General features: G+C 47.2%; 1 protein-coding gene across 9 annotated transcripts in view; it reads right to left on the bottom strand.

Moving 5' to 3' along the window:
• Positions 1–12038, bottom strand: part of LOC118380778 (zinc finger protein 512B-like) — a 115322-nt gene that overhangs the window by 101737 nt on the left and 1547 nt on the right. The window lies entirely within an intron of this gene.

Raw genomic sequence — 12038 nt, 5'->3', positions numbered from 1 at the left:
AAGCTAAGGCTAGCTTTTTCAAACAGAAATTTACATCCTGTAGCTCTAACTCCAAAACGTTTTGGGACACTGTAAATTCCATGGAGAATAAGAGCACTTCCTCCCAGCTGCCCACTGCACTGAGGCTAGGTAACACTGTCACCACCGATAAATACACAATAATCGAGAATTTCAAGAAGCATTTCTCTACGGCTGGCCATGCTTTCCTCCTGGCTACCCCAACCCCAGCCAACAGCTCCGCACCCCGCGCAACTACTTGCCCAAGCCTCCCCAGCTTCTCCTTCACCCAAATCCAGATAGCAGATGCAAAACCTGACCCGTACAAATCAGCTGGGCAAGACAACCTGGACCCTCTCTTTCTAAAATGATCCACCTCCATTGTTGCAACTCCTATTACCAGTCTGTTCAACCTCTCTTTCCTTTCGTCCGAGATCCCTAAAGATTGGAAAGCTTCCGCGGTCATCCCCCTCTTCAAAGCGGGTGACACTCTAGACTAAAACTGTTATAGACCTATATCCATCCTGCCCTGCCCTTTTAAAGTCTTCGGGAGCCAAGTCAAACAGATCACTGACCATTTCGAATCCCATCGTACCTTCTCCGCCTTGTAATCCGATTTCCGAGCTGGTCACGGTTGCACCTCAGCCACGCTCAAGGTACTAAACCATATCATACCCACCATCGATAAAAGACACTACTGTGCAGCCATCTTCATCGACCTGGCCAAGGCTTTCGACTCAATCACCATATTCTTATCGGCAGACTTAATAGCCTTGGTTTCACAAATGACTGCCTCGCCGGTTCACCAGCTACTTCTAAGATAGAGTTCAGTGTCTCAAATCGGAGAGCCTGTTGTCCAGACCTGACAGTCTCTATGGGGTTACCACAGGGTTCAATTCTCGGGCCGACTCCTTTCTCAGTTTATATCAATGATGTCGCTCTTGCTGCGGGTGATTCCCTGATCCACCTCTACGCAGACGACACCATTCTGTATACATCTGGCCCTTATTTAGACACTGGGTTAACAAACCTCCAAACGAGCTTCAATGCCATACAACACTCCTTCCTTGGCCTCCAACTGCTCTTAAAATGCTAGTAAAACTAAATGCACGCTTTTCAACCGTTCGCTGCCCGCCCGACTAGCATCACTACTCTGGACGGTTCTGACTTAGAATATGTGGACAACTACAAATACCTAGGTGTCTAGCTAGACTGTAAACTCTCCTTCCAGACTCATAATAAACATCTCCAATCCAAAATTAAATCTAGAATTGGCTTCCTATTTCGCAACAGAGCCTCCTTCACTCACGCCGCCAAACATACCCAGTAAAACTGACTACCCTACCGATCCTCGACTTTGAAGATGTCATTTACAAAATAGCCTCCAACACCCTACTCAGCAAACTGGATGCAGTCTATCACGGTGGCATCCGTTTTATCACCAAAGCCCCATATACCACCCCCCATTGCGACCTGTATGCTCTGGTCGGCTTGCACTCGCTACCTATTCGTCGCCAGACCCACTGGCTCCTGGTCATCTATAAATCTATGCTAGGTAAAGCACCGCCTTATCTCAGCTCACTGGTCACGATAACAACACCCACCCGTAGGATGCGCGCCAGCAGGTATATTTCACTGGTCATCCCCAAAGCCAACACCTCCTTTGGCCGCCTTTCCTTCCCGTTCTCTGCTGCCAATGACTGGAACAAATTGTAAAAATAGCTGAAGCTGGAGACTTATATTTCCCTCAATAACTTTAAACATCAGCTATCTGAGCAGCTAACCTATCGATGCAGCTATACATAGCCCATCTGTAAATAGCCCATCCAATCTACATACTTCATCCCCCATATTGTTTTTATTTACTTTCCTCTCTTTTGCACACCAGTATTTCTACTTGCACATCATCATCTGCTCATCTATCACTCCAGTGTTAATTTGCTAAATTCTAACTACTTTGCTACTACGGCCTATTTATTGCCATACCTTCTCACGCCAGTAAATCACTGGGGCCAAGCTTCCTGCCATCCAGGACCTCTATACCAGGCGGTGTCAGAGGAAAGCCCTAAAAATTGTCAAAGACTCCAGACACCCTAGTCATGGACTGTACTTTGTGCTACCGCACAAGTCTAGGTCCAAAAGTATTCTAAACAGCTTCTACCCCACGCCATAAGACTCCTGAACAGCTAATCAAATGACTACCCAGAATATTTGCATTGCACCCCCTTTTTACACTGCTGCTACTCTCTGTTTATTATCTATGCATAGTTACTTTAATGCATACACTTTAATGAATACACTTCTATGCATAGTCACTCTACGTACATGTACATATTACCTTCATTTTGAACTCATCTATTCTTTACTTAACACGTATTTTTCATAAAACTGCGTTGTTGGTTAATGGCTTGTAAGTAAGAATTTCACTGTAATACCTGTATTACTACAGTAGGCTAAATAGTTAGCTAAACTGCTAGCACAGAGTTCTGATAATAAAGACTAACATCATCAACACTCAATTTGGCTAACATTTTCACAAATATCTCAATATCAAAACGTTGATTTCATGAAAACTAAAATGTGACATTAATTGATTTATCATGACGAGTCCCCATGCTTGTCTCAAAGCAGAAAATGCTGTCCCAATCATGAACTGGTTGACCACACATGGCTAAAGTATAAAGCTTCAAGTATTTAAAACGGTTGGATGACTTTGGGAGTTTCAGGAAGCAACAATATGATAAATGCCTTCAATGGCGTTAGCCTACTTTATTCCAATATTTTTGTCATTCAGTGATATTCATTCCACAGTGATTATTGAGCGATACATCGAGCTGTGGTTAAGAAAACGTGCATACATCGTGGTAGGCTTTGCTCAGTGATGGGCGAACCGGCCTGCCTCGCAATGTTTAGAATTGGTAACAGCCTAGTAATGGCCACTGCCTAGAAACCATCATTATGAAGCATCAAGTCTCATGAGCGTGTTGCCTACGCCATACTTAGCTAGGACCAGTCCTACTTATGGTTGGTGCAACAGGTGTCAATTCTGACCCCAAAGTCGGACGTAGCATTTAAGACCAACTTCTGTACGCCCAACTGGTCTAAGATCAGCTAGATGCAGGCAAGTGTGTGCAAGGTAGTATTGAATGTGTCAATTTGTCACCTGGATTACCCCAATATGTCTCTTGACCTGTGTACCTACGTTATAAACTTTCATTTGTAGGCTAGGTTGTAGCAACCTCATGATGGGTATAGGGGAAATTAGAGTATCAATTAGTAGCCTATGCCTATCGATGTAACATTGAGCTGGGTGAATGGAATATGAACTAGTCATCCAATATGCTGTAATAGAAATAAGCACCGACCGCCACTGTTTCTGACAGTGACTAATTATGCTTAGTAAAATTGATTAGAGTTAGGCCTACCATCATGCTTTCTCAGCATAGTACACATATATTCATGTCATTCCCCTAATGAATTACTACAGTAGACAAAGGGTCATTCATGTGGTGGCTGCGGTAACAATCTTTTAATTTAACCTTGTATGGTGGTACCGGAGCGCCAAGTCTAGGACCAAAAGGCTACTTAACAGCTTCTACCCTCTAGCCATAAGACTGCTTGACCCCCATTTGTTTGTACACTGCTCCTACTCACTGTTTATTATCTATGCATAGTCACTACATCCCCACCTACATGTACAAATGACCTCAACCTGTACCCCCGCACACTGACTCTGTACCGGTACCCCCTGTATATAGCCTCCACATTGACTCTGTACTGGTACCCCCTGTATATAGCCTCCACACTGACTTGGTACTGGTACTCCCTGTATATAGCCTCCACACTGACTTGGTACCGGTACCCCCTGTATATAGCCTCCACACTGACTCTGTACCAGTACCCCTGTATATAGCCTCCACACTGACTCTGTACCGGTACCCTCTGTATATAGCCTCCACACTGACTCTGTACCGGTACCCCCTGTATATAGCCTCCACACTGACTCTGTACCGGTACCCCCTGTATATAGCCTCCACACTGACTCTGTACCGGTACCCCGTGTATATAGCCTCCACATTGACTCTATACCGGTACCCCCTGTATATAGCCTCCACACTGACTATGTACCGGTACCCCCTGTATATAGCCTCCACACTGACTCTGTACCGGTACCCCCTGTATATAGCCTCCACATTGACTCTGTACCGGTACGCCCTGTATATAGCCTCCACATTGACTCTGTACCGGTACCCCCTGTATATAGCCTCCACATTGACTCTGTACTGGTACCCCTGTATATAGCCTCCACACTGACTTGGTACCGGTACCCCTGTATATAGCCTCCACACTGACTCTGTACTGGTACCCCTTGTATATAGCCTCCACATTGACTCTGTACTGGTACCCCTGTATATAGCCTCCACATTGACTCTGTACTGGTACCCCTGTATATAGCCTTCACATTGACTCTGTACTGGTACCCCCTGTATATAGCCTCCACACTGACTTGGTACCGGTACCCCCTGTATATAGCCTCCACACTGACTTGGTACCGGTACCCCCTGTATATAGCCTCCACACTGACTTGGTACCGGTACCCCCTGTATATAGCCTCCACACTGACTTGGTACCGGTACCCCCTGTATATAGCCTCCACACTGACTTGGTACCGGTACCCCCTGTATATAGCCTCCACACTGACTTGGTACCGGTACCCCCTGTATATAGCCTCCACACTGACTTGGTACCGGTACCCCCTGTATATAGCCTCCACGCTGACTTGGTACCAGTACCCCCTGTATATAGCCTCCACACTGACTTGGTACCGGTACCCCCTGTATATAGCCTCCACACTGACTTGGTACCAGTACCCCCTGTATATAGCCTCCACACTGACTTGGTACCAGTACCCCCTGTATATAGCCTCCACGCTGACTTGGTACCAGTACCCCCTGTATATAGCCTCCACACTGACTTGGTACATTACATTACATTTAAGTCATTTAGCAGACGCTCTTATCCAGAGCGACTTACAAATTGGTGCATTCACCTTATGACATCCAGTGGAACAGCCACTTTACAATAGTGCATCTAAATCTTTTAAGGGGGGTGAGAAGGATTACTTATCCTATCCTAGGTATTCCTTAAAGAGGTGGGGTTTCAGGTGTCTCCGGAAGGTCGTGATTGACTCCGCTGTCCTGGCGTCGTGAGGGAGTTTGTTCCACCATTGGGAACAAAATAACTCCATAATAGACTGAAATATGGCAAACGTTGTTTAGAATCAATCCTCAAGGTGTTTTTCTACATATCTCTTCAATGATGTATCGTTCCTGGAAGTCTGCTTCTCCTCTGTATCGCATGGTGAAATGAGTGCCACTGGGAGTTGCGCAGCAATTTAGACAAAGGACACCGGACGGCCCCCTGGCAAATGTAGTCTCTTATGGCCAATCTTCCAATGATATGCCTACAAATACGGCAGAATGCTGCAGACATCTTGACGAACGGCAGAGCGCATAAGCTCGTTTACAGCACATTCACAGCCATATAAGGAGACGATAGTAAAACAGAGCGTCAAAAATCCTGCTCATTTCCTGTTTGAAGTTTCATCTTGGTTTCGCCTGTAAGATCAGTTCTGGGGCACTCACAGATAATATCTTTGCAGTTTTGAAAACGTCAGAGTGTTTTCTTTCCAAAGCTGGCAATTATATGCATAGTCGAGCATCTTTTCGTGACAAAATATTGCGCTTAAAACGGGCACGTTTTTTATCCAATAATGACATAGCGCCCCCATAGGTTGAAGAGAGGTTAATAGAGTTGACTCAGTCTGCCAAACATGTAACCTTTCCTCCAATGTCCAAGCTAAGATTTTGAACTTTTGAACTTGGTCTTTAATCTGTAACTGTGACGTAACAACCTTGTGCTGGGGACAATAAAATGACAATAAAAGGACACTCTAAAATGTGCAGTTTTGTCATACAACACAATGCCACAGATGTCTCAAGTTGAGGGAGCATGCAATCGGCCTGCTGACTGCAGGAATGTCCACCAGAGTGGTTACCAGAGAATATAATGAAGTAGGGCTGGGCGAAACATTGAATTAATTACAAATGCCTGTTTTGACGTTGTGTTATTTTCCGTTTTTTTATGAGCGTTTATGTCCGCTTGTTCTCGTGTTGTATTTTTGGCTTGTCTCCGTCGCTCCTTTGTGCGACTTTCCATTTACACCAGAGATCTGTAAATAATGACGAAATGCACGCCTCCGCCCTAACAATGGGAGTTGGGAAGGCAGGCGACAAGCTGAGGTCCAAAATACCAGTACCCCCTGTATATAGCCTCCACACTGACTTGGTACCGGTACCCCCTGTATATAGCCTCCACATTGACTCTGTACTGGTACCCCTGTATATAGCCTCCACACTGACTTGGTACCGGTACCCCCTGTATATAGCCTCCACACTGACTTGGTACCGGTACCCCTGTATATAGCCTCCACGCTGACTTGGTACCGGTACCCCCTGTATATAGCCTCCACGCTGACTTGGTACCGGTACCCCTGTATATAGTCTCCACACTGACTTGGTACCAGTACCCCCTGTATATAGCCTCCACACTGACTTGGTACCAGTACCCCCTGTATATAGCCTCCACGCTGACTTGGTACCAGTACCCCCTGTATATAGCCTCCACACTGACTTGGTACCGGTACCCCCTGTATATAGCCTCCACACTGACTTGGTACCAGTACCCCCTGTATATAGCCTCCACACTGACTTGGTACCGGTACCCCCTGTATATAGCCTCCACGCTGACTTGGTACCGGTACCCCCTGTATATAGCCTCCACACTGACTTGGTACTGGTACCCCCTGTATATAGCCTCCACGCTGACTTGGTACCAGTACCCCCTGTATATAGCCTCCACACTGACTTGGTACTGGTACCCCCTGTATATAGCCTCGTTATTGTTATGAAATTGTGTTACTTTTTATGATAATTTTTGACTTTAGTTTATTTGGTAAATGTTTTCTCATCTCTTCTTGAACTGCACTGTTGGTTAATGGCTTGTAAGTAAGCCTTTCACGGTAAGGTCTACACTTGTTGTATTCGGCGCATGTGACAAATAAAGTTTGATTTGATTTGGAGTGGGTGGTTTCGGTTGTGTTGTGGTTACTTTTTTTTAATGATAATCACAAAAATGTCTACTTGTGAAACTGATTTTCACACAGACATGCATGCAAACACACACATGTAACACACACACCCAGGGAAGCCCTGGACCCTGTGTATTACAAGGTAGTGGAGGTACATGGTTGTCCCACATATTTTACTCCTTCACATCTGTAAGGACACGTGGTGGAAATTCATCTCCATACAGGGCTGAGAGTTTGATACACTAGGCCAGACAGAGAGCCAGAGAGACATTATGCACCTTCATAGTCCTAAGATATCTGTACCACTTTCTATTGTGTCTTGACTGACTGTCCTGTTAATAACATTGTTGGCACTAAAACAAATTAATTTTTGTTTACTAGTTTATTAATGTACCATAGTTGATTTTTGATTTGCAATAAAGTATTCAATTCAACCAAACTAAAAATATATATTTTATATTCTATATTCACAGTACGGCTGGGCAATATGTCAAATAAATTATCACAATTATATATATATATATATATATATTTATATATATATATTATTCGATAACAATTATCACGATATTAATCAATTCATGTTTTAATGGTTTGATATCTTCTTCAGAATCAATAATGCCAAAAACAAAACGAAGGCACTTATTTTGAAGATCCTACTCTTTGTCAATATAGTGGATAGTGAGGCTAATATACGGCTCTGACGTGGGACTAGACCACAGATCTTTAGTAGTAGCAAAATACTTCAAATCTGTCTTGAGCTGTTCCTCAACTTTTTCCCTACACTCGGGAATATAGTTTAGGCAGTGCGGCATGAGAGAAATGTCTGCAGCTAGGGAGCACGTACCTGGGAATAAATTAAATTTATAAGCCTCTTGAAACGTTCCTTTTCGACTGTGCTAATTGGTAGCATGTCCTTAGCAATGCATAATAACATGTGTGATGCCTTTGTCTTTTCGATGTTTGCATAAACGCTGTCAGTGTTGACTGCTTCGGGCAAACATCACTAGATTGGCTGGTGCTTGAGGGGCGTTTATCAATACCGTGGAGCAAACTCAAACATCACTAGATTGGCTGGTGATTGAGGGGCGTTTATCAATACCGTGGAGCAAACTCAAACATCACTAGATTGGCTGGTGATTGAGGGGCGTTTATCAATACCGTGGAGCAAACTCAAACATCACTAGATTGGCTGGTGATTGAGGGGCGTTTATCAATACCGTGGAGCAAACTCAAACATCACTAGATTGGCTGGTGATTGAGGGGCGTTTATCAATACCGTGGAGCAAACTCAAACTTCCCTAGATTGGCTGGTGATTGAGGGGCGTTTATCAATACCTGTCACGCCTTGGTCATTGTATTTTGTGTTTTCGTTATATATTTGGTCAGGCCAGGGTGTGACATGGGTTTATGTTATTGTATTTTCGTATTGGGGTTTGTAGTATTTGGGATCGCGGCTGATTAGGGGTGTTGTATAGGCTTGGCTGCCTGAGGCGGTTCTCAATCAGAGTCAGGTGATTCTCGTTGTCTCTGATTGGGAACCGTATTTAGGTAGCCTGGTTTCGCTTTGTATTTCGTGGGTGATTGTTCCTGTCTCTGTGTAGTTTCACCAGATAGGCTGTAATTAGGTTTCACGTTCCGTTTGTTGTTTTGTATTTTGTTTCGTTATTTCATGTGTCATTTTTTCAATAAAAAGTCATGAGTAACCTCCACGCTGCATTTCGGTCCGACTCTCTTTCAACAAACGAAGAACGCCATTACAGAATCACCCACCACACTCGGACCGAGCAGCGTGTTAACAGGCAGCTGGAACAGCGAAGGGAGGACGTTATGGACAGCAGAGGCATGGAGTATACGACGTGGGAAGAAATCGACAGGTGGGCGGCCGACCCAGAGAGAGTGCAGGAGCCCGCCTGGGATTCGCTGGAGCAGTGCGAAGAGGGCTATAGGAGAATGGAGTCGAAGAGAAAGACACGGCGGCGCAGAGCGAAAACCGAAAGTAACCCCCAAATATTTATTGGGGGAGGGCTCAGAGAGAGAGTGGTTGAGTCAGGAGTCAGACCTGAGCCAACTCTCCCTGTTAATCGTGAAGAGCAGTTGCAGTGGGAGAGGCTGCACCACTTGGAGAATTGGACATGGGAGGAAGAACTAGACGGTAAAGGACCCTGGGCGCAGCCGGGAGAATATCGCCGTCCCAAGGAAGAACTAGAGGCGGCTAAAGCGGAGAGGCGCTGGCATGAGGAGGCAGCACGACGATGCGGATAGAAGCCCGAAAAGCAGCCCAAAAAAAGTATTGGGGGGGGGGGCTTAATGGGAGTATGGCTATGCCAGGTAGGAGACCTGCGCAAACTCCCTGTGCTCACCGGTGGGCTAGAGAGACCGGGCAGGCACCGTGTTATGCTATGGAGCGCACAGTGTTTCCAGTGCGGGTGCATAGCCCGGTGCGGTTCATACCAGCCCTTCCTATTGGCCGGGCTAGAGTGGGCATCGAGCCAGGTAAGCTTGGGCAGGCTCGGTGGTCAAGAGCTCCAGTGCGCCTGCACGGTCCGGTCTATCCAGAGCCACCTCCACACACCAGTCATCCGGTAGCAGCTCCCCACACCAGGCTTCCTGTGCGTGTCCTCAATCCTGTAGCACCAGTTCCAGCACCACGCACCAGGCCTTCTGTGCGCCTCGCCTGTTCAGCACAGCCAGAGCCTTCCTTCCCTCCTGCGCTGTCGGAGTCTCTCGCCTGTTCAGCACAGCCTGAGCCTTCCTTCCCTCCTGCGCTTACTGGAGTCTCCTGTCTGTTCAGCGCTATCAGAGCCTTCCTTCCCTCCTGCGCTGTCGGAGTCTCCCGCCTGTTCAGCGCTATTAGAGCCTTCCTCCTCTACAGCGCTGCCGGAGCCTCCTGCCTGTTCGGAGCAGCCTGAGCTGCCAGTCTGCAGGGAGCGGTCAGTCTGCAAGGTGCTGTCAGTCTGCATGAAGCAGCCAGAGCTGTCAGTCTGCAAAGAGCTGTCAGTCTGCAAAGAGCTGCCAGTCTGCAGGGTGCTGTCGGCCTGCATGGAGCAGTCAGAGCTGTCAGTCTGCATGACGCAGCCAGAGCTGTCAGTCTGCAAAGAGCTGTCAGTCTGCAAAAAGCTGTCAGTCTGCAAAGAGCTGCCAGTCTGTAGGGTGCTGTCAGCCTGCATGGAGCAGTCAGAGCTGTCAGTCTGTATAAAGCAGCCAGAGTTGTCAGCCTGCATGGAGCAGTCAGAGCTGTCAGTCTGCATGACGCAGCCAGAGCTGTCAGTCTGCAAAGAGCTGTCAGTCTGCAAAAAGCTGTCAGTCTGCAAAGAGCTGCCAGTCTGCAAGGAGCTGTCAGCCTGCATGGAGCTGCAAAGAGCTGTCAGTCTGCAAGGAGCTGTCAGTCTGCATAGAGCATAGAGCTAGATCCGCCAGTCAACCATGATCTTCTAGATCTGCCAGTCAACCAGTCTCTTCCAGATCTGCCAGTCAACCAGTCTCTTCCAAATCTGCCAGTCAACCAGTCTCTTCCAAATCTGCCAGTCAACCAGTCTCTTCCAGATCTGCCAGTCAACCAGTCTCTTCCAGATCTGCTAGTCAACCAGAATCTTCCAGATCCGCCAGCCTGCCAGGATCTACCGGAGCCTACTACCTGCCTGAGCTTCATCTCAGTACTGGGCTTCCTCTCAGTACTGGGCTTCCTCTCAGTACTGGGCTTCCCCTCAGTACTGGGCTTCCCCTCAGTACTGGGCTTCCCCTCAGTACTGGGCTTTCTCTCAGTTCCGGGCTGCCCCTCAGTTCCGAGCTGCCCCTCAGTCCCGAGCTGCCCCTCAGTCCCGAGCTGCCCCTCAGTCCCGAGCTGCCCCTCAGTCCCGAGCTGCCCCTCAGTCCCGAGCTGCCCCTCAGTCCCGAGCTGCCCCTCAGTCCCGAGCTGCTCCTCAGTTCTGTGGGGTTCTGGGTGAGGACTATTAGGTCATGGTCGGCGGCGAGGGTGGATTATCCCAGGACGCGAAGGGGAGGAACTATGACTTTAATGGAGTGGGGTCCACGTCCCGAGCCGAAACCGCCACCATGGACAGACACCCACCCGGACCCTCCCTATGGTTTTGAGGTGCGTCCGGGAGTCCGCACCTTAGGGGGGTTCTGTCACGCCTTGGTCATTGTATTTTGTGTTTTCGTTATATATTTGGTCAGGCCAGGGTGTGACATGGGTTTATGTTGTTGTATTTTCGTATTGGAATTTGTAGTATTTGGGATCGCGGCTGATTAGGGGTGTTGTATAGGCTTGGCTGCCTGAGGCGGTTCTCAATCAGAGTCAGGTGATTCTCGTTGTCTCTGATTGGGAACCGTATTTAGGTAGCCTGGTTTCGCTTTGTATTTCGTGGGTGATTGTTCCTGTCTCTGTGTAGTTTCACCAGATAGGCTGTAATTAGGTTTCACGTTCCGTTTGTTGTTTTGTATCGTTATTTCATGTGTCACTTTTTCTATTAAAGTCATGAGTAACCTCCATGCTGCATTTCGGTCCGACTCTCTTTCGACAAACAAAGAACGACGTTACAATACCGTGTCACAAACTCAAGCTTCCCTAGATTGGCTGGTGATTGAGGGGCGTTTATCAATACCGTGGCACAAACTCAAACTTCCCTAGATTGGCTGGTGATTGAGGGGCGTGAATCAATACCGTGGCACAAACTCAAACTTCCCTAGATTGGCTGGTGATTGAGGGGCGTTCATCAATACCGTGGCACAAACTCAAACTTCCCTAGATTGGCTGGTGATTGAGGGGCGTGAATCAATACCGTGGCACAAACTCAAACTTCCCTAGATTGGCTGGTGATTGAGGGGCGTTTATCAATACCGTGGCACAAAATCAAACATCCCTAGATTGGCTGGTGATTGAGGGGCG

Source organism: Oncorhynchus keta, chromosome 15, assembly GCF_023373465.1.
Source record: "Oncorhynchus keta strain PuntledgeMale-10-30-2019 chromosome 15, Oket_V2, whole genome shotgun sequence".
Lineage (NCBI taxonomy): Eukaryota > Metazoa > Chordata > Actinopteri > Salmoniformes > Salmonidae > Oncorhynchus > Oncorhynchus keta.
This window is presented reverse-complemented; position numbering and strand designations above follow the sequence as displayed.